Here is a 22727-nt window from a genome sequence, read left to right as displayed (position 1 = left end):
TGTCTGTGTGTGTATATATATGTGTACATTGAGATGTATAGGTATGTATATTTGCGTGTGTGGACGTGTGTGTATATACATGTGTATGGGGGTGGGTTGGGCCATTTCTTTCTTGTTTCCTTGCGCTACCTCGCAAATGCGGGAGACAGCGACAAAGCGAAATAAATATATATATATATATATATATATATATATATATATATATATATATATATATATATATATATATATATATATATTGAATCCCTTAAGACAGCGAAACGACCCTTTGACACGACAGTGCGACTCTTGAACACGACAGGACAGGGGCTTGAACTTTAGCGTGAACCTTATGGCCAGCAGTCGTACCCACGGGTCGTCCTGTCGTGCTTAAGGGCCGTGCTCATGGAATGCATAGTCTTGCCTGAGGAGCTCCATGAAAACACCAGTCCTTCACGGAAAACAATGACCTCTAAGATAACGACAGAGCTCCTTGGTGAACACATATGCCCAGTGTAAACAAAGTGTTCAACGGTGGACAGTGGGCCTCATAAAAGACGAGGATTTCAGTAATGAATGAGGGACTTCTTGTTGAGCAGGGGGTCTCTCTGTTGTGAAGTGAACAGCTCTCCGTTAACATGGGAGTAAGTGGAAAGGCAAGATACAAAGAAATCTGGTGATCTATGACAAGGTATGTTTTGCAGGAGAGTCGCACGTGAGATAACCTCCAAAAATTTCCGTTCATCTTCCCTACAAATAACAACTGCTCAATCTCTTGTCAAGAATCCTCATTTTCCTCCCAAAACAACCGCTCACCAACACTACGAACCACAATTACCAGTCTACGTCCTCGTTGCCATTACTAATGTGGCAGGAATTGCACAACAATCCACACCCCACACATCTGTCACACTGATGATATAATCATAAACTACACTTTGCAGGTGTAAGGACCAACAGGTGCTGTTTGCTCACACCACATACATAACTGCTGTGCAGGTGTTCCCATGACTCGCTAAGCAAGTGTTCCGGCGACTGATCATTATGTTCTGTGCCGCGTCTGTTCCACGTCATCACTGCTAATGATAAGGTCAAGTCTCAAGGCTCTAATTATTACAGTGCGATCTAAGGATCTGGTTCCTGAGGGTATTTAGAAGTCGCGACCTCTAACATGTGGGCCTTTGAAATACATATGTCAAACTTCAAACCCATGGACATGACGATACGACCCTGGAGAATGTTGGAACGACAACAAAGCATGAAGTTACGATCCTTGAGCATAACGGTACAACCCACTACGACCCTTAAGCACAACGATAAGGTTCAGGTCAGAGACCATACCATTATATGTAAGGGTCGCACCGCCATGCTTAAGGATCGTATTGTCGTGCTTAAGGACCGTGCCAGTACGTTTAACGGGTTAAGGCCTTTTGTTTCCTCGTCTAAATCATTTTCTCTCTGATTTCCTTTCCATTTCCTCACATCACACTACATCCTCTCTCTCTCTCTCTCTCTCTCTCTCTCTCTCTCTCTCTCTCTCTCTCTCTCTCTCTCTCTCCACTACTCCCCTCCCGTCTCTTCAATTCCGTCTGTCACCTTCCTGGAAGTCAGCCGTCACACTTACCTCCTCCTACAGTTGTTCTATTGCCCTCTCCCCTCCTTTTCCTGTCTTTCCCCTCACTCCTCTCCCACACCCCCTGATCAGCCAGCCACCACCAATATCCTCCCACACACGCCTCTCGGACTCCTCACCTCCGTGACGAAATACTGACCTCCCTCTCCATCTTGACAGTAAACCGTCAAACGTCGATCCATCTTATCCTCCAAGTCCTCCTAACTCTACACGTTCCTCCTCTCCCTCAATATGTCCACCTTCATATATGATTCCCCTGCCCCTCTGTATGTCCCGTCCACTGTATGTCTCCTCCTCCACTATAAGTGTCCCCCACTCTTTTTATATTTTTCCAGGAGTGTGGTTAGAGAGAAAGAAGGAGAAGAGGTTAGACAGGGGAAGGTGTATCTTTGAAATGAAGGAGAAAATTAAAGAGTATGCAGATGTCTGGTGATGGCTTGCTGGTGGCAGGTTTGCTGGAGACGTTTTTGGTGCCTCATTTACATAAAGCCCCAACACTATAATACATTCTCCTCTCCATCTGCATCTTCCCCTCACTCTCTCTCTCTCTCTCTACACACACACACACACACACACACACACACACACACACACACACACACACACACACACACATATATATATATATATATATATATATATATATATATATATATATATATATATACATATATATATATATATATATATATATATATATATATATATATATATATATATATATATATATATATTCATACTATTCGCCATTTCCCGCGTAGCGAGGTAGCGTCAAGAACAGAGGACTGGACCCTTGAGGGAATACCCTCACCTAGTCCCCTTCTCTGTTCCTTCTTTTGGAAAAAAAAAAAAAAAAAATATATATATATATATATATATATATATATATATATATATATATATATATATATATATATCCTAGCCAGAGCTAGGTACCCATTTTATCGACCACCCCTCAGGGGGTGGATGAACTGCTGGGTTGACTGTGGACAGACCAGGATTCGACCCTATGCGCTCGACCCAGAGCGGCACTTGAATTCGTCATGGTCAGGAACGCTAACCACTACCTCAATCAGTGTGTCAAAAGTTCTAACCCCCTGAGCACGACGGTTTGACCTATTCATTACAATGGTACGACCTTTTAGCACCAAGGAACTACCCTCGAGCACAAATGGTATAATATTCTGATATGATGGCCTGGCCTAGAACGTAATCTCTCTAGGTTCGGTCAAAGAGTAAGCCAAGACACCCGAGGATCGTCCTTTCGTGCGCAAAGGTCGTGTCGTCGTGCTCAAGGGAATGACGACCGCCACGCCTGAGCACCAGCATACCTACAGCCCAACAATGGGTCGTCGCGTTTCTGATAACTTACTGTCAGCCAGAGACAAAATCCTACGACGCAGGACCTACGTCAACCGCAGCCAGGCCACTGCGAGTTCCTTAGCGACACACTCAGGCCGTCAAGTCCCTCAATCAATGGTCTATAATATGGAAATCGCATGACCCGAGGGTAAGGAGTGATATATATATATATTGTAAGGTAAGTGCATGGGGGCTGGGGTGGGTGGTATGGTGATTTGTACGACAACGTTGTAGGATCATGGCAAGTGAGGGTGACTGTGAGATGATAAGAGTGAGATATGTTACAGATGTGCATAACGGGTGTTGATGAGACTGTGGCATTGCGGGAGGTGAGCCTACGTATTATAAATAGGTGTTGTAATTCTTTAATTATATGAGCCTCAAGCTGAGACCAGAAGAGCTTGGAGTGGGTTGCACTGAGACCAAGAGGATTATGATTGCCTTTAGTTGTGACAAATATGGTTATGAGTGGACGAAGTTGTAACCAAAAGGGTTACGGTTGGCTCAATTCACACAACAAAATCTTGATATCAATAACTTAGTTACCAATCGCAGACCAAGAGAATATGTAAACTCATGTAGGTTTATGTAAGAGAGCTAAGTTTGCATACCTGGTAAAATCTAGCCATTTAGGCCACCGCTAAGTACCAAGTACTAGTCATCCTACCAAAAAGTAATAACTTTAGTCAACCTAAGAAAATGTCACTAGAACGATCTACTTCCTCCTATAAGGCAACAAATTTCTTAAGAGTAAAAAATAAATATACATAAACTTACCTTAAGGATGGTACCTCACAGCCCCTCTCTAAGCCTGATAGGATGAAGCAACTGAATCTATCTTCACAGTCAACAAACACTTGAGTGTACCTGTGGAAAGAACAAACACTTGAGTGTACCTGTGGGAAGAACAAACACTTGAGTGTACCTGTGGGAAGAACAAACACTTGAGTGTACCTGTGGGAAGAACAAACACTTGAGTGTACCTGTGGGAAGAACAAACACTTGAGTGTACCTGTGGGAAGAACAAACACTTGAGTGTACCTGTGGCAGGAACAAACACTTGAATGTACCTGCTGGAGGAACAAACACTTAAATGTACGTCTGAGAATAACAAACAACAGGTGAGTGAGTGGAGGAGTATAAATACCACAACCTTTAGAGAAGGTTAAAAGCACGCAATGGAAGACTTACAAGGGCCAAGGCTCGTCGGTAAATGCTCTCTAACTCAGTTTGGGGTTTAGTAAAAATATATATCATACTCCAGGGCTGCTGCAGCTCTGCCACGGAAGGGAAAGGTAAATGATTTCATTCAGTAAATGATAATTAATGGATATATGTATTAGCGAGCCTGTCTGTCTTTGATTATATATATATATATATATATATATATATATATATATATATATATATATATATATATATATATACATATATATATATATATATATATATATATATATATATATATATATATATCGTTTATATATACATGTCTTATAGCACATATACCCTTCGCCAAAGTACACGGTCTCACAAAGCACTTAAAACTTTCAGAGTTAAGTAGAGGAACTCTCACTTGACTTGTTGACATGCCAAATGCCCCTCGGGTCGTAAGATAAATAAGTGAGGGACATAACTTCCGCCTGGGGTCGTCATCTGAGGTCGTCATCTGAGTCAGTATTTCATTACTGCGCCGCCAATTTCACACTCCCAACCTGTGTTAGTTTGGTGAGCAAATAACCCGGCCTTTTAATTGGCCCAAGAAACTGTAGCTCTTCCAGCGATTTTTCAGTTTTCTTGTTTCCGTCCTTTTTCCTGTTTCTTTCATTCATTGCATCATTGTAGAATGCTGAGGTGTTCAGTTCGCTGGACGTGTTCTAAATTTGTTTAACATAAATACTTCAGCACAAAATGTCATTAGTTTAAACGTTTCTGTTCAGTTTACAAATGAATGGCAATTCTAAGTTTCCCATAAAGGTTTCATCTCACTCTAAGTCTTAACATGGCGGTAAAATATTATACAGTACACATTAGCCCCTTGAGCACGACCCTTGAGAACGAAGGTATAACACACAAAAGTGCAATCCTTGGGCACAGTGACCTGATCCTTGACCTGACCCTTAATGGTTTGCCTTTGACCTGACCGTTAAGCGTCACGTCAAAGGCCAGGCCATCACACCCAAGGGTCACACTGTCGTGCTCAAGGGTCAACGTACAGCACTATTCCGTTGCAAGGATAACGAAGATCAGTGCTCGTTGTTGTACACCACACCAGGTCAAACCTTCACCTAAAAATCTTATCGCAAAACACAGGCTGTCTAGAAACAGTCTGTTGATACTACACACAAAAACAGTAAAAGAAACTCCCTCATTCACCTCACAGGAGAAATTCTCACAGCAGCCGTTTTGAAGTTACAAAAATGGATGACAACTTCATAGCCTTTAGTTGAATTCTTACTTAATCTAGATTTCTCCCATGTTCTAGGACCTCTTTAATGGGACTGCTGCAAATTTTGATGCTGTGTTCTACGCGGAAGCTGATTAAAATGAGCAACTTTGGGGCGATGAAATAGTCGGTTTCTGTAGAAATATTGCATTTTTGTCTGGTGTGTGAAACCTCAGTGTATTAATCATTAAGACGACTGTGTGGGCATAGCGACACAAACAGAGATACAAGAAAAGAGACAGATACAAAGACAAAGCCAGAGACAGGACGGGGAGACACACTCACCAAAGCTCTATCGATTCTGCGAAATTTTGCAAATATCCCAACTGTTGTGTGTACTGCAGTAGCTGCCACATACCCCTATATTTCTTTTTTCCGTTTTCTGTTAATTTCTGCATTAAATAGATAACGTTAAAGTATACAATATAATTCTTATACAAGTTTGTATACTTTTGTTCAAGTATCTGTTTCAAAACCAGAGAGGTTATGTTATGTAATCATAAAAAAAGAAATTGTATATTTGGAATCTCTAGGACAGAACAGATAAACAGATGGATTTGGGAGAAGATAATGATAAAGGAAAGGAGGAAGGGAGTGAGGGAATGATAGAGAGGCTTCTGGGGAAAATGCTGGAATAGGAATGATGGAGTGGGGCGGGAATGATGTTGGCGGGAGTTGGAGTGAGGATGATAATAGGAGGTTGTATAAGGAATGATGACACAAGGATGGAAGGAAAGTGACAGTAGAGAGCTAGAAGCAAGAGAATGGTTCAGGATGATGGAAGAAGCAGAGGTATCGATTGGAAATGGTCAAGAAAAGTTGAAGCAAAATACTGAAGTAGGCTTAGGAAAACTACACTGAAGGGAGATTAGTTGATTAAATCCTGGAAGGTTGTGGGCAACGGTGTGGTAACGGAAAACGTAGTGTATGGTCCCTTTTTCTCTGAAAATTTATGAGAATTGACAACATCCTCCAATTAAACACGAGGGAATTGGGTCCTCATTAAAGATCAGTATCCATTTTTTTTTTCTTAGTTTTAAGTGGAACAAGTTCATTTATATGAAATATAATGAAACTTTCACCTGACAATTGAATTTCCCGTAAGCAGGTGACTGGGAAGCCCTAGCGGGCTAGACTTCAATAAGATAATGGGATTTAAAAGCTTTCGGAATCCTTAAATGGCGGCTTTTGACACTTGCCGAGGACGTGGACGTGACGAACCTGACTTTGTTAAGGTGCGTCCATAACCACAACCTGAGGTAGAGGCAATGCCAGTCCTCAGGTTATAATAAGGAAGTACCAGCTACCTTCAGGAGCTAAAGTTTAATTAATTTCTCCGATATCATGTATCATAATACACACACACGAAATGTACTCGATGAATTTTCTATTTCGTTAGGCATCACCAGAAAGCTGTTTCTCACTATGTATCTAAGCTAAGGGCCCAGAGGGCATATATTAGGGAAGAATATCTAATTAGATCACACAATGCCAACAAAGCCTCCGAGAATCTCCTCCAACTGACAGAAAACTACAATAAATGGAAAAGGACTCTTCATGGTTTCCAATATTTAGAACAATATCCTTGGCTCGCAACACTTCACGTTTTATATCAATAAAAGCAGGATATTAGATTGATTTGATTGTTATTTTGTGTTATGAGGATGTGTGAGGCTTTTTGAAGAAATGGAGTTATATTGGTTTCCTTCAGTTTAGAGAAAAATAAACTTGCCGACCATGAATTTGATTTGTAAAGTGACAAAGAAAAAGATAAACGCTCTAAGATCTGTCAGGAGTTCTCAGTCGAAGAATTATTTGTCTGCCAAACGTCCAGTGGCGTTACTCTCAGCACTTTTTAGAGTACATCGTAAACAAAATGAAGGTTCTACAACAATCTGTATTAGTGATGCAGTCCCTTCTCTCCCTTGGAGGCGTACGATACTTTTAACCTGTGCACTGGCAGCAGGCGCCTCTTCGCCGACTGCCCAGCACCTGCACTGCGACAGTATATCGGAGTATAAAACCCTAGTGTCTGATCCTCTCAGTTTACAATTAAGGGCACGACTCTTCATGGCATACGCGACTCTTATTCTTGTTTCTATGACACTTTCGTAATCGTAAATATGGACGGCGTTAGGGAAAGGAAGTGGGACGGACGTACATGCAAAATCGTCTTCTAACCGCACTCACCTGCTCAGACATGCACTTATCACACACACACACACACACACACACACACACACACACACACGAGTTATGAGATAGTAAGAGTAGACAACATACAGTCATTTAAAAAGTTGTATAAAATGAGAGAAAGTTAGAGATGAGTGCTTGCAAGTGCAGATCCCCCCCTCCCTCATAGAGCATAAATAAGTGATCACACATAAGCAACAGGTAATTGCACCCGCCACAGGTAACTAACGACTTGGATGAAGTTTCCAAAAGCTTCAAGAATCACTAGACTGAATCACTGAATGTCGACATGCTGAAGTCTGAACGAGAGCCCTCCAGTTTTTACTCTTCCACAAGAAGAAACAGAGAAGTGTGGATCTTCACTGTAACGCTACCTCGCTCGAGCAGGAAACAGCAAACACACACGTGTGTAAGAAAAGAAAGAAAAAAAAGGATATATATATATATATATATATATATATATATATATATATATATATATATATATATATATATGTATATATATATATATATATATACAAAACCAGAGGTGAACAAACAAAATAAACATGGAAAAGATGGTATGTTTCCATGTCTCCTGCCCCTCACATCCAACATTAGGATTCACAAGTTGGTGGTTCATATGTAAATTAAGTAGGATTGTATTAGGCTGCCTGTCGAGCTATGCTGTCCAATATCCTCAATATTATTTAGATTTCCATCCTAATTTGCATACCAAGAAGACAAGAAGCTGAGCAGAAGATGTGTTTCCCCTCCCAGCAGACTTCTTCGATGTGAATTTATATTCCCGGCCAGGAAGATACATCAGCATTGGCAGTTACCCGACTTATGAAAAGTGAGTTGGATCCTTAAGAATTCTGAAAATCGAGTAGGTTTCTGGCCGAGTGCGGAGAAGTCGGGAGGGTTGCTGCAGTTCCATCAGACAGCGGAGGTTTCCACGAATTTATGACCGCCGTTTTTTGTTGCGGATACTTTTGGGAGAGGAACTTAAATATTATGGAGGAAGTGGTGGAGAGGGGAATGTTGTTGCATGATATATCGGCCGCCAAGGCCGCCTCACGTTCGTGAATATATAAGTGAACGGGAAATTTACAAATGTTTACCGGTGGTGTATATGTGTATACATATACGTGAATACATACTTTTCGTATATATATATATATATATATATATATATATATATATATATATATATATATATATAGAATATATATATGAAATATAAAACATATTAGATGTATACATAAAATACAAAATATATATATATATATATATATATATATATATATATATATATATATATATATACATATAAGAATACTTCCCACGTATAACCTACGTGTCGTAGAAGGCGACTAAAAGGGGAGGGAGCGGGGGGTTGGAAATCCTCCCCTCTCGTTTTTTTTTTTTTTTAATTTTCCAAAAGAAGGAACAGAGGGGGCCAGGTGAGGATATTCCAAAAAAGGCCCAGTCCTCTGTTCTTAACGCTACCTCGCTAACGCGGGAAATGGCGAATAGTTTAAAAGAAAGAAAAAAAAAAAAAAATATATATATATATATATATATATATATATATATATATATATATATATATATATATATATATATATATATACATATATACATATACTTCATTGTCATTTTCCTCGTTAGCGGAGTGCCATGAACAGACGAAGAAATGCCGCATCCGCTCACATCCATTTCTAGTTGTGATGTGTTATGTACCAAAACCACAGCTGCCTATCCACAACCAGGCCCCACAGACCTTTCCATGGTTTACCGTGGTCGTGTCACATGCCCTGATTCAGTCCAGTGATAGCACGTCAATCCTTGTATACCACACTGTTCCAATTTACTTATCCCGTGCACACCTCTCACCCTCCTGCATGTTCAGGCCCCCAATCGCTCAAAACGTTTTTCACCATACTTCCATCTCCAGTTTTATTTCCCTATACTCCCTCTTTCCTCCACTTACACTTACATTTATTGTGGTAAGTCACATACACTCGGCATAGAAAAGATTTAACAGCATAAATGTTTTGTATGGACAACTTTGGAATTAAACGCAATATTCAAACGTATACAAAATTATTCACATTTAATGAAATGAGGAAGTCAATAATTGATTACCCTTGTGTGTCACTTATAGATAAGTTTTTTTGTGAATCCTCTCTTATCAAAGTTAACAGCACCATACACATAAATGATTGAATGTATGAAATGCATAATATTCTAATGAAATCTCTGTTGAAATTTGGCAAAATCAAGAAAAGAAATAGATGATCTGATGTTCTTTGCCCCAAGGAATCGGAAAATACAAAACATCAAAAGCTTTAGTGTAATTACATCGTCAGGACTGAATACAAATGTAATTATACGATAACGTTCGCTTGGCATTTCGTAGTTCCCGTTTCCTTGAGGGTTACCTGCATCTCATATCACTCGCTCCTTGTGTACTTCTTGTTTTATATATATATATATATATATATATATATATATATATATATATATATATATATATATTTTTTTTTTTTTTTTTTTTTTTCATACTATTCGCTATTTCCCGCGATAGCGAGGTAGCGTTAAGAACAGAGGACTGGGCCTTTGAGGGAATATCCTCACTTGGACCTCTTCTCTGTTCCTTCTTTTGGAAAATTAAAAGAAAAAAAAAAAAAAAAAACGAGAGGGGAGGATTTCCAGCCCCCCGCTCCCTTCCCTTTTAATCGCCTTCTACGACACGCAGGGAATACGTGGGAAGTATTCTTTCTCCCCTATCCCCAGGGAATATATATATATATATATATATATATATATATATATATATATATATATATATATATATATATATATACTGAGTAAACAAAATCATCACAACCAAACTCAACATAACCAAGCATAAATCTAGAGAAAGCCCTACCATTCTACTAGCTATATCTAGATAGATTCGTGCCCGATCTGGCGATATAAAGCACAGAAACAGGAAGGAAAAACCTAAAACCATTTTATCCTGATGGATCTCCCATATATATTGGGACATTTCGAGTTTTTTCGCCCTTGAATGTTTTTCCAATATTTCCTTTTTTTCTTTTTGCATCCATGAGCTTGATGTATCAGGAGACTATCGCTGAGCGCGATAAACTGCGATACATGGCGAGGCGCGAACGGCTGGCTAGCTGGGAAGAGGTTCGAACCTACTGGGTTCGACGATACACGAATATATACACCATTTTCGCCAGACGTGTACCTGTCACAATACACAGCTCCACACATGAGTCTGTGGGGTCCATGACTGTTGAAGGTTTCAGGAGTAATCACAACACACAAGAATGTGTATTCGTACGTATCATGATCATAAGCTTAAGCGGAAAGGACATGTCACTGGACGTGACAGAGGATGGCACTATGGGTGCTGAAGTAAGCCACATGATGGGAAAAGAGGCAATGGTCCTGAGAGCATTAAGAAGTTGTGTTAGGATAAAGATGGGCGCGTCTGAAGATACAGTAGTCTCGACTGTGGTGCATGAACGAGAAAAAAAGAAGAAAAAAAGAAAGAAATATATACATATATATATATATATATATATATATACATGTGTGTGTGTGTGTGTGTGTGTGTGTGTGTGTGTGTGTCCGAATGCGTTTTGGCTTGCTTATTCTTATTCTTTTCACTTTCAAAACTGGAAGATTATAGTGACTTTATCTATTGATTTTCAAATTTTGGAATCTTAGAGATTAGATTATTAACAGACTAATGAAGGGAAGCTTTTCTCACAATGTTTCCCTCATGGCTTAACTCCTTCATAAACCAGCTGTACATCACCAGGAGAATTATATGCACATGGTAACCTTATTTTCCGTAATTTTTTTACCAAGCGTTTTGGGTCCGAGGCACTGGAAAAAAAAATATATACAACCTTGAGGAAAAAAGACGGTAGTCATTTTTATGTGCGAGGCGGGCCAAGGATCCCCTCCATATCCTGACAACAGCTGGTCATTCATCCTCACATTTCTGGGAATTTCCATTCATTATTCATCGTTCACGCCCACAACAATATAAACAAAACACGGGCGGACATCTTAAGCATATTCTGGTGCAGGAGGAGCGGAGGGTGGAGAGTGGGCCGCTCCCACGGGGTCTGGAGGAGGTGGTGTGCTCGGGAGATGCTCTCCTCACACACCACAACGACCGTGAAATATGTATCAGTTTGCTACAATGACGGCTATCAACCCGTTATCTGCCGGTGTGTGTGTGTGTGTGTGTGTGTGTGTGTGTGTGTGTGTGTGTGTGTGTGTGTGTGTGTGTGTGTGGCGGGGTATAGTGATGGTGGTGATAGAAGTCTGATGGGAGAGCACATGTGATGGTGTTGGTGAAGTGTTCACGGCGGGGATGTGTGTGTGTGTAAAGGTGTTGCTGTTGTTGTTGTTGTAGGTGGTGGTGGTGGTTGTGTGTATTACTGAGGAAGTAGTGGCGGTGGTGATGCTGGTGACGAGAGTATTGTTGGTCATGGTGGTGTTGGCAGCTTCTACACATACGTTACAACTATCAACCACTTGTTCATAAAAGAAGGAAATGCTACGTTCGTGGGCTCCTCCTCCTCCTCCTCCTCACCCATTTCTTTTCTCATGCTTTTTTTCCTTTTCCTCCCCAACGGTAGCCGCATCCACTTCCTCTTGGCCTGAACCCAGCGTACACTTCTCTTACCTAACCTCCAATTCTGCCCTCTTGTTCTAGACTATTATATATATATATATATATATATATATATATATATATATATATATATATATATATATATATATATGCTTTTTTATTAGTATTGTCCCAAGTTAGTTCCTGCAATGACCTTTTAAAAGCTGAGGTGGATTACGGTAACATCAATCAGCGATCTATTAAGAACTTTCCTGTTCTGTTCTGTGTAAGATATAAATTGTTTATGATGTACTTACGTATATGACACGTTTCGAGATGACATGTTTGTTGGTCATGAAACAGCCAACGTCATAGATACCACAATGGTCATGCAAACAAATGAAAGAAACACAGTCGAAGAAACCATGAGAAAATGAGAGCATTATTACTCATAAAATTACCATAGTGAGTTATGATCATAACAAGAGACAGGTATAATGTACAGAAGAGAATGGGGAAATGTACCAAACCTTATGACAAACCTAAATGAAGAAAAAAATACAGAGAATTGGAACGTGCAAGACATACCTCATAAAACCTTAATGATGCTCCCTAGAGACTGTATTTAGCCCCCACCCAGTGGTTCATAGGCAGGGGGAGGTCATCAAGACACCCCCAGAAATTGTACGCAGTCCCCCATCCCCAGTGGTTTGAGGGGGTAAAGGTCACGACCCACCCTCTATGCAAGACTCCGTCTCTTATTATGCAAAATAGAGGCGATAACTTGTGGATATTTGTGAAGGCTCCACCCTACTTCGTCCAAGAGGGGAAAATATTGCTCAAATATTTGGCCGATGTGGAGATGTTGTTTATGGTATTGCTGCTGTCAGTGGTGGCACGGGTGAGGAACTGTGGTAGGTGTGGTGTTGTGCTGTGTGGGAGAGGGCTCCCTGCAGGGTGTGGTGGTGGGCGGGAGTGGGTGAGTTCATTGTGTGGCAATATTGGCAGTGGTATGGGTGATAGTGGTAATAATAATGGCATTCATGATGGGGGCAATTTTAGGTTAGCTGATCTTGAAATTAATTGCAAATTAAAGCACATGTTGTTATGGTGGCGCCGGTTGTTATGCTTGCTGTGGTAGTAAAGTTGGCTTCTATATATGTGATGGTGGTGGTGGTTATGACTGGGTTGATATGGTGTTATTGATGTATGTTATGATGATGGTGGTGTTATACTACATGTTGTGATGATGGTGGTGTTATACTACATGTGATGCTAGTAGTGTTTAAACAAATGTTATAATAGTACTGGTACTTTTGGGATCTGATGAAATAAGTTGGAAGTTTCCAGAGTTCTAAGTGGGTAAAGGTTTGAATAGACGGATTTGGGGCGAACTGGAATCGCCTGGAAACCCAGGAGAGATCTTCGTTGGAAGACATGATGGAGGGCTGCTGGAAATCCTTTAAGTTCATTTTTTTTCGTTTATGTTAGCTCAACTGGCAGGGGAAACTGAAGCCCTAATCAGAGCCATCTCATCAATGCTATATACATAACCTAGCCTGAGCCAGGTACCACATCTATCGACAAAACCCTAGGAGTGGATGAACAGCTGTGGTGACTGTGGACCGACTGCTCGATTCTGAGCGACTTCAATTGGTCGAGGTTGGGAACACAAACCGCTACACCACAGAGGTTCAGATGCTCCATAACAAAAAGAGAAGCATTTCCAGAGTTACAGAAGGCTATGCTATAGTTAAAAACCGCACCATTTGTAAGAACAAAACATGCCATCTTGTCCACAATATCTCGTTTATATGTTTCCTACGAAACGATTTGTAAACAAAGAAACAGATAGGTGAGTATGTCACATATGCTACACCGGATACCATTAATTAGCTTTATAAATGCAATTTGCATTTAATCTATAAACATAAAATTAGGGAAAAACTGTATTTTAGTACGTCACACAGAGGGCGCATAATCTTCCTCTCGAGCAAGACGGTACAACCCTAAGGTGTGATGGCCTACGTGGGTCATGTCAAAGGGTAGGTCATCATATCCAAGAGATGTGTAACCCAATGCACGAATGTCGCACCGTCGTGCTTAACACTTCGTGCTCAGTGGTCGCCGTGTCGTGCAAACAGGTTTGATATATTGAGTAAGAATTGTAAACCTCGCATCATAACACCGTCATTAAATAAGAGACACGCAGATTTTCCACATGACTTTCTTTGTAAAATCTCGATGCATCACATGTCTGTGTCCACTTCTAAAACTTTATAATCATCCTAAAAACTTAAGCATTGACTCGCGTGTCCAGCACCGAATCTTTAGCCTCAGGAAAATGTATAAACGTTCATAAAGATACGTTTGAGTTTAGTCGTCAGTAAGATTCTACTGCTTTCTGTCAGCATAACTTGCGTGAGGGAATTTGAGATGAATAAATACTAAAGCTTTAGCTGCTTTCAAAGTACTTGTAAAACCTTTGAAAGTTTTTATCGTTGGGTATATACCAATGCCATTATTCATAATGACTCACAAGGGAAAAAACAAATATATCGACGTTTAATACAAAGAACTCTAAAAGAATTACTTACAAATTACTTAACTGCATTGCAGGTGAATTTTGATTATACACAAAAATACGAGAAGATTCTGTCCGTTTGTGCTTAGATGATATGTCAAAGGCTCTCCCTCTGATGACAGACATAGGCGAATATTGTAGAAAAGATTGACAAGATAATTTTATTATCTTGGTGATATGAAAGCGAAGTGAAATGAACGAATGAAATGTAAATCATTGTGGGAGCGGACAGGGATAATTGTACTACTCATGTAGCAGAGCCGGCACATGAGGAACAACATCATATTTGTAACAATAATGTTAGACGAGTAAATAGTAACACTGCAGTAGAGATGTAAAGCACAAAACAGAAAAAGAGTAACAACACACGTAAAATTAGCTCTTCAAATCCATCAGTAACGTCACATACAGGAAGCAAGAGCAAAGCATCACTCACACGAGTAACATGCGTCACATAAAAACATATCAAACAAGGAGCGCAACATCCACTCTCCATCACCACGGAACTGTAATAACTCATAAGAAACACTGACTTGAAAATCCAGTATGATTAGATCCTACACATTAAACAATCTTCCTGAAGGAACATTAGCACTACTGATGCGTTACTATGTCAACTGGGAACTAGACTGGAACACTACTAATCATACGGAACAGTAACAACTCAAGATGCAACAGTAATACACCTAACCTAATGCTACAGGCAGAAACATACCTTTTGTTCCAGTATTACACCACACGGAACAGTATGACAATATACGTGTACCAGTAGCACCCTTGCCAAACAAGAATATCCCAGATGGAACAACACATCCCACTTCGCTCCTGAACAGTAACCCATCCCGCTGGGGAAGGAATACGGCACAAAGCGCCCGCCAGAAGCCCCACAAGTAGCAAGGACATGTCTGATGACTTAACTGAGCAGGGAACAATTCGTGCAGGATTCTGGTTCTTTCTCGCTGAAGTAGCGACTTGTCAAGGTTTCCTGACCTTTTATAAGTCAATCAATAAAACGTCTGGGTGACCGCTAACGACATGGTCCTCATTTACTCAATCTTTACACTGTCGTTTACCTCTCACAACCCCGCTACAGAGTAAATCAATAGCTTGTCATTAAGCAACATCTATCACATTTTGTTTCTAGCACTGGAGACCTAATTGGCCTCAATGGGCCAACTGAGCTGAGAACTTCCCACCGGATTCTTATATTGGTGGTTATAACTTGACGAGGACGGCCTTAATGACTCTCACAGTCGAATTAACTGAAGCCGAAATATACAGTCCACCAGACTCACCTAAGATGCTCAACTACACTCATGTCTTATGAGGATAAACTATAACAGCTACTACTTGACGTTAACCTCTTGAGCACAACAATACGACGCTTGGGTTTGATGGCTTAACACTTGGTCTGAGAGCAAGGGTTAACAGCCAAGACCAGGCCAGCATACCTGAGGGTTCTACTGTCCTGCTCAAGGAGCTGAAAAACAAATACGATCTACCTTAGTGGCAGAAAATCTTTATAAACAATATAAAAACATTGTAGCAAACCCTCAATGAAACAAGTACAACAAATCCTTTAGAAAATATCAAACTTTTTGTAAAAAAAATAAATAAAATGTTACCCCATTTTCCGTTTTCTTCAAGAGAAGCTGGACGAAAGCTAGCAACATCTATGGGCTCCAGCAAGAGCAACTTATTCTGACATCATCTTCCAAGAATCTCGTCTCCCGCACATTTTTCCCAGGTTGTGGCCCGTCACAACAAGATTGGCCAAAATTTCAGGCCCGCTTTAAAATCAATGAAGAGATAAAAACTCCTCAACTTCATCGGAAATTCCATGTAGAAGGTGGGAGCAGTGAGTGAGGGGGAAACCCTGTTAGAGTCTCTCTCTCTCTCTCTCTCTCTCTCTCTCTCTCTCTCTCTCTCTCTCTCTCTCTCTACCTTCCCTCTTTTGCTCCTTCTCACAGTTATTTCCAGTTGAAATCCTTCACTCTTAGTGTGTACACATACACACGCACACACGCACACACACACACACACACACACACACACACACACACATATATATATATATATATATATATATATATATATATATATATATATATATATATATATATATATATATATATATATATATATTATCCCTTTGGATAGGGGAGAAAGAATACTTCCCACGCATTCCCTGCGTGTCGTAGAAGGCGACTAAAAGGTGAGGGAGCGGGGGGCTGGAAATCCTCCCCTCTTGTGTTTTTTTTAATTTTCCAAAAGAAGGAACAGAGAAGGGGGCCAGGTGAGGATATTCCCTCAGAGGCTCAGTCCTTTGTTCTTAACGCTACCTTGCTAACGCGGGAAATGGCGAATAGTTTGAAATAAAGATATATATATATATATATATATATATATATATATATATATATATATATATATATATATATATATATATATATATATATATATACTTGTTTCACCCCTGAGGACAAAGGACACAATACTACCCAGGTGTCTCCTGCGTGCCACAGAAAGCCACCAACAGACATGAGAGAAGTGGGAAGAGTAAGCTGAAATCCTCCCCTCCTGCATCATCACTTTGTAAGAGCAGAAGCAAAGGAAAGACAAGAGCGAGGATTTTGCTCGAGGGTTAACTCCTGATGCTCATTCATTTGATTTTTCTTCCAATATTTTTCATTCAGTAGGTTTCTTAATAAGTTATTCTTTGTTTATCTCTCCCTCTTCTATCTCAATTCTGGCTATCATCTTTTGATCTACACATACAATCGCGTTACATCTCATATCCTTTTCATTTCATCCATAAACAACAGACTTACATTTAGTGGTATATATAATCATGATGATTATAAATTATCTACTTGGGTTAAATGAAGACTTTCTCTCTCTCCATCCCCACCCTCAACACATGTAATTCACTCATGCTCTCAACTCTACGGGCTTCATAACCCAATGTTTACTGTTGGAATTAACACATAAATATGGCAAGGCTAAAACTTTCTCTGCTATTCTCGCTTCTTAAAATACATAGTTTTAGAATTAAGAAATTAGAGAAGAAAATGAAGATCGATAAAAATAACTAGATTGGAACAGTATCTAGAAAGGAAATGATTTAAGGAAAACATTGATATGATGTAAAATCTATCATTACACTACCCTCACAGACATCCTTCTGTTTTTCCATTGTGAAAGGATTGTATGCAGCCCATATATTATCATTTACCTTCTTACCATAAATACATAGTGACTAGAAAGGCTAGCGATCATTTTACTTAGAGTTCCAGCGAACAAGTTCATGTGAGCTTCTCTGGAACTGACAAGATGCATTGACCATAGGCCTAACTCTCTTGGGTGGGCGATGTTTGATAATGCTCCTAAGTTTCTGACTTCGTTCAGTTCTAGAGAAATAACGTTCTTTGTGGTACGGATGACACACTGTCATGGCCTACATATATCATATTTTTCATCATACAAACATTTAAAGTTCGTGTCATCGTTTATAGCTCCAAACCCAACCTCAAAAGTTCTCTTTACTGAGTAAACGTGCCAAAGAAACACTAATACTACAAGATTGATTATCTCTCAGCCCAGACAAGAAGAAGCAAAGAGAAACTTCAATTTATGAAGAACTCCAGGAGGAGAAAATTCAGTTGGTGTGGAGCTCCATGTTCAAGAATTCGACACTGACACTACCATCCATGGAAGCCGCTATAAAATGTCCTGGCTTGAGCGACGCCATTGTGAAAACTCGACCGTTGAATATTGAAAAGCTCCTGAACCTCCCAGAGGACTGGGTGCGGGGGGGAAGGGGCTGGAATCTGTTGCCAGATACCGCCAAGTGCATTTGTGGCTGGCGATCCGTCTCCAGCAACCACACACGCCACATCCCTCCTAGTGCACCCTAAAATAAACCCGGTGATCCAACATCCACTGTGAATACTTCCGATGGTGTGAATTTGTAACGTAATAAACGAGGAAAAAAATGAATAGCGTGGAGGAAATCGACAGGAAACCAAGTAGTACAAAATGAAGGAAATTTGGGATTTGTGACTTCCTAGGCCTACCACGGCCGCCGAGGGGAGCAGAGGGTAAATATGAAAGGAGGGGGGAGAAGAGAGAGGGAGGGGAAAGGGGTGAGGTCGAAAGGGTTAAGTGTGAGAGAGGGGAACAACCAACTCTGCGGCGCGACCAGTAACGTGCGGTGGAGATGAATGTATAGAGACGAGGAGGTAAGTACACACTGAAATTGTTTCCTGGCAGCGGAGGATAAAGTTATGTCATATATATATATATATATATATATATATATATATATATATATATATATATATATATATACACATATATTCCTATGAGTCCACGGGGAAAATGAAACACGATAAGTTCCCAAGTGCACTTTCGTGTAATAATCACATCATCAGGAGAGACACAAAAGAGAAATATGTCAGTTGATATACAACGAAGAGACATAGCAAAGACGCCATTTGGTAAACAAGTGACTGAATCTTATATATATATATATATACATAGAGAGAGAGAGAGAGAGAGAGAGAGAGAGAGAGAGAGAGAGAGAGAGAGAAAGAGAGAAAGAGAGTACGGTAAAGGGATCATGAGGAAAACTTGTATTTTGAATTAAATCAAAAAACAAAACAACATACCTAAAGGTCGTGCCGTCGGGCCCAAGGGTCGTACTGCCGTGTTCAAGGATCATAACTTCATCCTAAGGAGAGTAATCCAAACATTACTTACGTCTTACAGTAATCCCGTCATGAAGTAAGTCATCATTCAATTATTTCCTAGCACAATTAATGTCATTAAATACTGTCATTAAATTAATGTTCGCATCATCTACGTCTCTAGCGCACAGTAGTACATGGGCTCAGCTTTGTCTGCTACGCCGTGGGCGTCACCATGATGAAATCCTACTCCCTCGACACTGACCCTGGCTGCCCCACCCATACAAGTGACACGCTGGCGTGAGCTGACCCACCCAGGCTCCAATGAAAGGTCGAACTCTTTCCTTTTCCATGTGTCAAGTACTGAAGCGGTCTGTCGATCAACTGACTCTGTGAAGCTAAGGCAGTGCTCTGGGGCGCCTCATCTCTCACAGCTGTCTCTGACAGGATCCTCGTGAGACATCGTCAGCGCCCGTCTTCTGCAGCAGTTCCGACGGCATCCTTTACCGCTTTAGGACAAACACAACCCCGATCTCTGCCGCACACCTTCCGATCTACAGAACCTCACCATACTGCCTCCCTTCTACCACACCAGTACGCAATCCATGAGACCTCAGCAGCTCCTCACTTCTGCTGCTGCACGCAACTTCCTCTGAAGCTACATCAAAGAACTCAGGCATCGACGCACCTTTCTTACGGAACACCTGCCACACCTGCTCCTGCATCAGCGTCACGGAACATGTGCCACACCTGCCTGCATCGTCTCACCTAACCTCAGCTCACTTGTTATCCTGTACCACCTGCAGAAGTACATTTACCTCTGTACGTGCCAGCAGATAAAGCACTGTATTGTTCTTCGTGTTTCCACACCATCCTTTAAGTCAAGTGTTGACCATTACGACAGAAAGAGTAGTTACACGAAACACCACTAAGAGAATCTTCCACAAACTATGCCAAAAATTAATCATGTCACGAAGATATTCCTTTACTATTCATCATGCAAAAGTTATACTGTATAGTGAAATAGCATATGTTATAACATGAATACATCAAGCCATGTGTCTAGATCATGAAGCGTTTTTCTTTTCATTCTTATGATGGAACATTATGTCGTGTAGTATCTCTGCCACGCAAACACCGTGTCATAAAATATATATTCCTCAAGTGATAAGCTTGTCATGCAGTAGATGTCTGTTAGAATATTCCTCATCACGCACTTTGCCTTGAAATATTTTTTTAGTTACTCATCAAATGCATTTTGCAATATTTTGTGTCATGCATTTAATGTGTCAAAAATATTTTGCGTTATGCATTAGGTCTGTTTAACAATATTTTGTCATACAGTAGCAAAATGTCAGGCACCATTTGTGTCATGCAGTGGTAAAATGTCAAGGACCCAGTATCATGCAACATTCATATCATGCAGTAGTTATATCACACGGCCACTGAAATGAACGCTTGTGTTAACCTACATATGACTGATGTAATCATTAACCAATAATGACGTACTATACTATAATGTGTCACTTAGTTTTTTGATCGCATAGTCACAATCTACGTTTTATGGCATTCCTTGTCGGCATGTCACTCTAGTTCATTCCTCTTCAACACACAGATTCTTTACGAATATCTTAGTTTTCTATGTTTTCCCTTCTCCAGTAATAATCAAAATAAGAAATTTATATAATCAAAAGACCGCATGGAAATGTGCGCACATAACACTAGGTCTGCCTCTAAATGCATAAATGTCGGTCGACAAGAAAATATGAGTAAGTAAGCGGTCGTGTCTTTATTCTTCTTTATATAAGTTACTGATGTAACAGTGTAAGCTGGTGACGCGTTATTTCAAGTTAACCAACACCAGTAGAGTCGTATTCCCAAGGCAGCTGGCGGAGACTGACCAGAAAGATGACCACCATGAACAAACAGACGGAGAAACGCCTTCCCTCAAGAAACAGGAGAACTCTCTGATCAGGAAACTCCTCCCTCTATATAAAGGATTGATTCTCACCTCTTGGTAATGGTGGCTGTAAGTGGGCAGCTTGAATAATGACTCCCTCACCCAACCTCCATCTTGGCACCCCTGCTCCAGCCTGCTCTCAAGACAAGAAGAGTCGCAATTATGAAGGAAGAGAGGAAGAACAAGACATGTAGAACTTTGTCTAAGTCTTCGGATATGAGTCGGAAATAGAATTAGAATGTGGTAGATTTCTTTAAATATCCTTAAAGACGAAAAGGAAATATTTCTATATATTTCTCTCAAGCAACAACTTTGTAGGCCTACATATCCCTCCTCCCTGCCTCCCTCCTTCCCACCAACGAAAGCCTATCCCTCTTATGACCTCCCTCCTCCCTGTACCTCCTCCCTTCCCCTCCCACCCACCTCCCTTCCCTACCACCAGACTGATCAATGCCAGGGGAGGACAGGGGCCGGGGCCGTCTGTGGGCTGGGGGAAGGGAGGGAAAAGTAGAGCCAAGGAGAGAGAGAGAGAGAGAGAGAGAGAGAGAGAGAGAGAGAGAGAGAGAGAGAGGGAGAGAGAGAGAGAGAGAGCTACGATTATTTAACACGAGATTTCGCCTTGTGGCAATGCTATCCAGTAGCGCTTACCGCAGAAAAACAGAGTAAAGCTACATTTGAGTAAGTATCGACACGATGTAAAAAGGAGTCAAGGCAAATGGAAAGTGTTACGTCAATAAGACCAGCAACAAATAAAACATTGATTAGCTCTACATAAGGCCTTTTTTACCATCTCTCAGAAAAAGCTTCAACTGGTGCGGGAAAGGTCGGGTTTCAAGGAGGGAAAAAATGGTTGGCTGATAGAGAATGGAAGTAGTCTGTTCAACAGAGGGGAAAAAAGGAGAAAATGGAGTGAATTCGGAGCTAAAATTGACTTCAAATGTTGGACTGTTGGAAAGGCTTGAAAATAGTAACTCTCTTAATCAATAATTGTGAACAAATCTAGAACGTTAAGTCTATTGCTAGATAATAACTATATTTGTCTACTTATACAGAGACGAACATTTTGAAACATGTCAATATATTTCAGCCCATCAATATGGTTCTGGTGATGATGGTTCCTGCAGACTATCACATGCTGAACATTTTCTTGGCTGTGTACGAGATGTAGAGGAAGTGTGGGGAAGCTGGTACGAGTCCTGATATCGAGGTGCGAGGGTACTGGTGGACTGATGCAAGAATACACATATAGAGT

At 40.5% G+C, this 22727-nt stretch overlaps 1 long non-coding RNA gene across 1 annotated transcript in view; it reads right to left on the bottom strand.

The window, feature by feature from the left end:
- LOC139757104 (uncharacterized) overlaps positions 1 to 22727 on the bottom strand; it is a 324993-nt gene that overhangs the window by 249819 nt on the left and 52447 nt on the right. The window contains exons 6-7 of the long non-coding RNA XR_011714503.1: positions 19498 to 19559; positions 3752 to 3841 (exon numbers count right to left, since the gene is read on the bottom strand). This is a non-coding gene — a long non-coding RNA (uncharacterized lncRNA). The remainder of the gene's footprint in view (positions 1 to 3751; positions 3842 to 19497; positions 19560 to 22727) is intronic.

Source organism: Panulirus ornatus, chromosome 24, assembly GCF_036320965.1.
Source record: "Panulirus ornatus isolate Po-2019 chromosome 24, ASM3632096v1, whole genome shotgun sequence".
Taxonomy (NCBI): Eukaryota; Metazoa; Arthropoda; class Malacostraca; order Decapoda; family Palinuridae; genus Panulirus; species Panulirus ornatus.
This window is presented reverse-complemented; position numbering and strand designations above follow the sequence as displayed.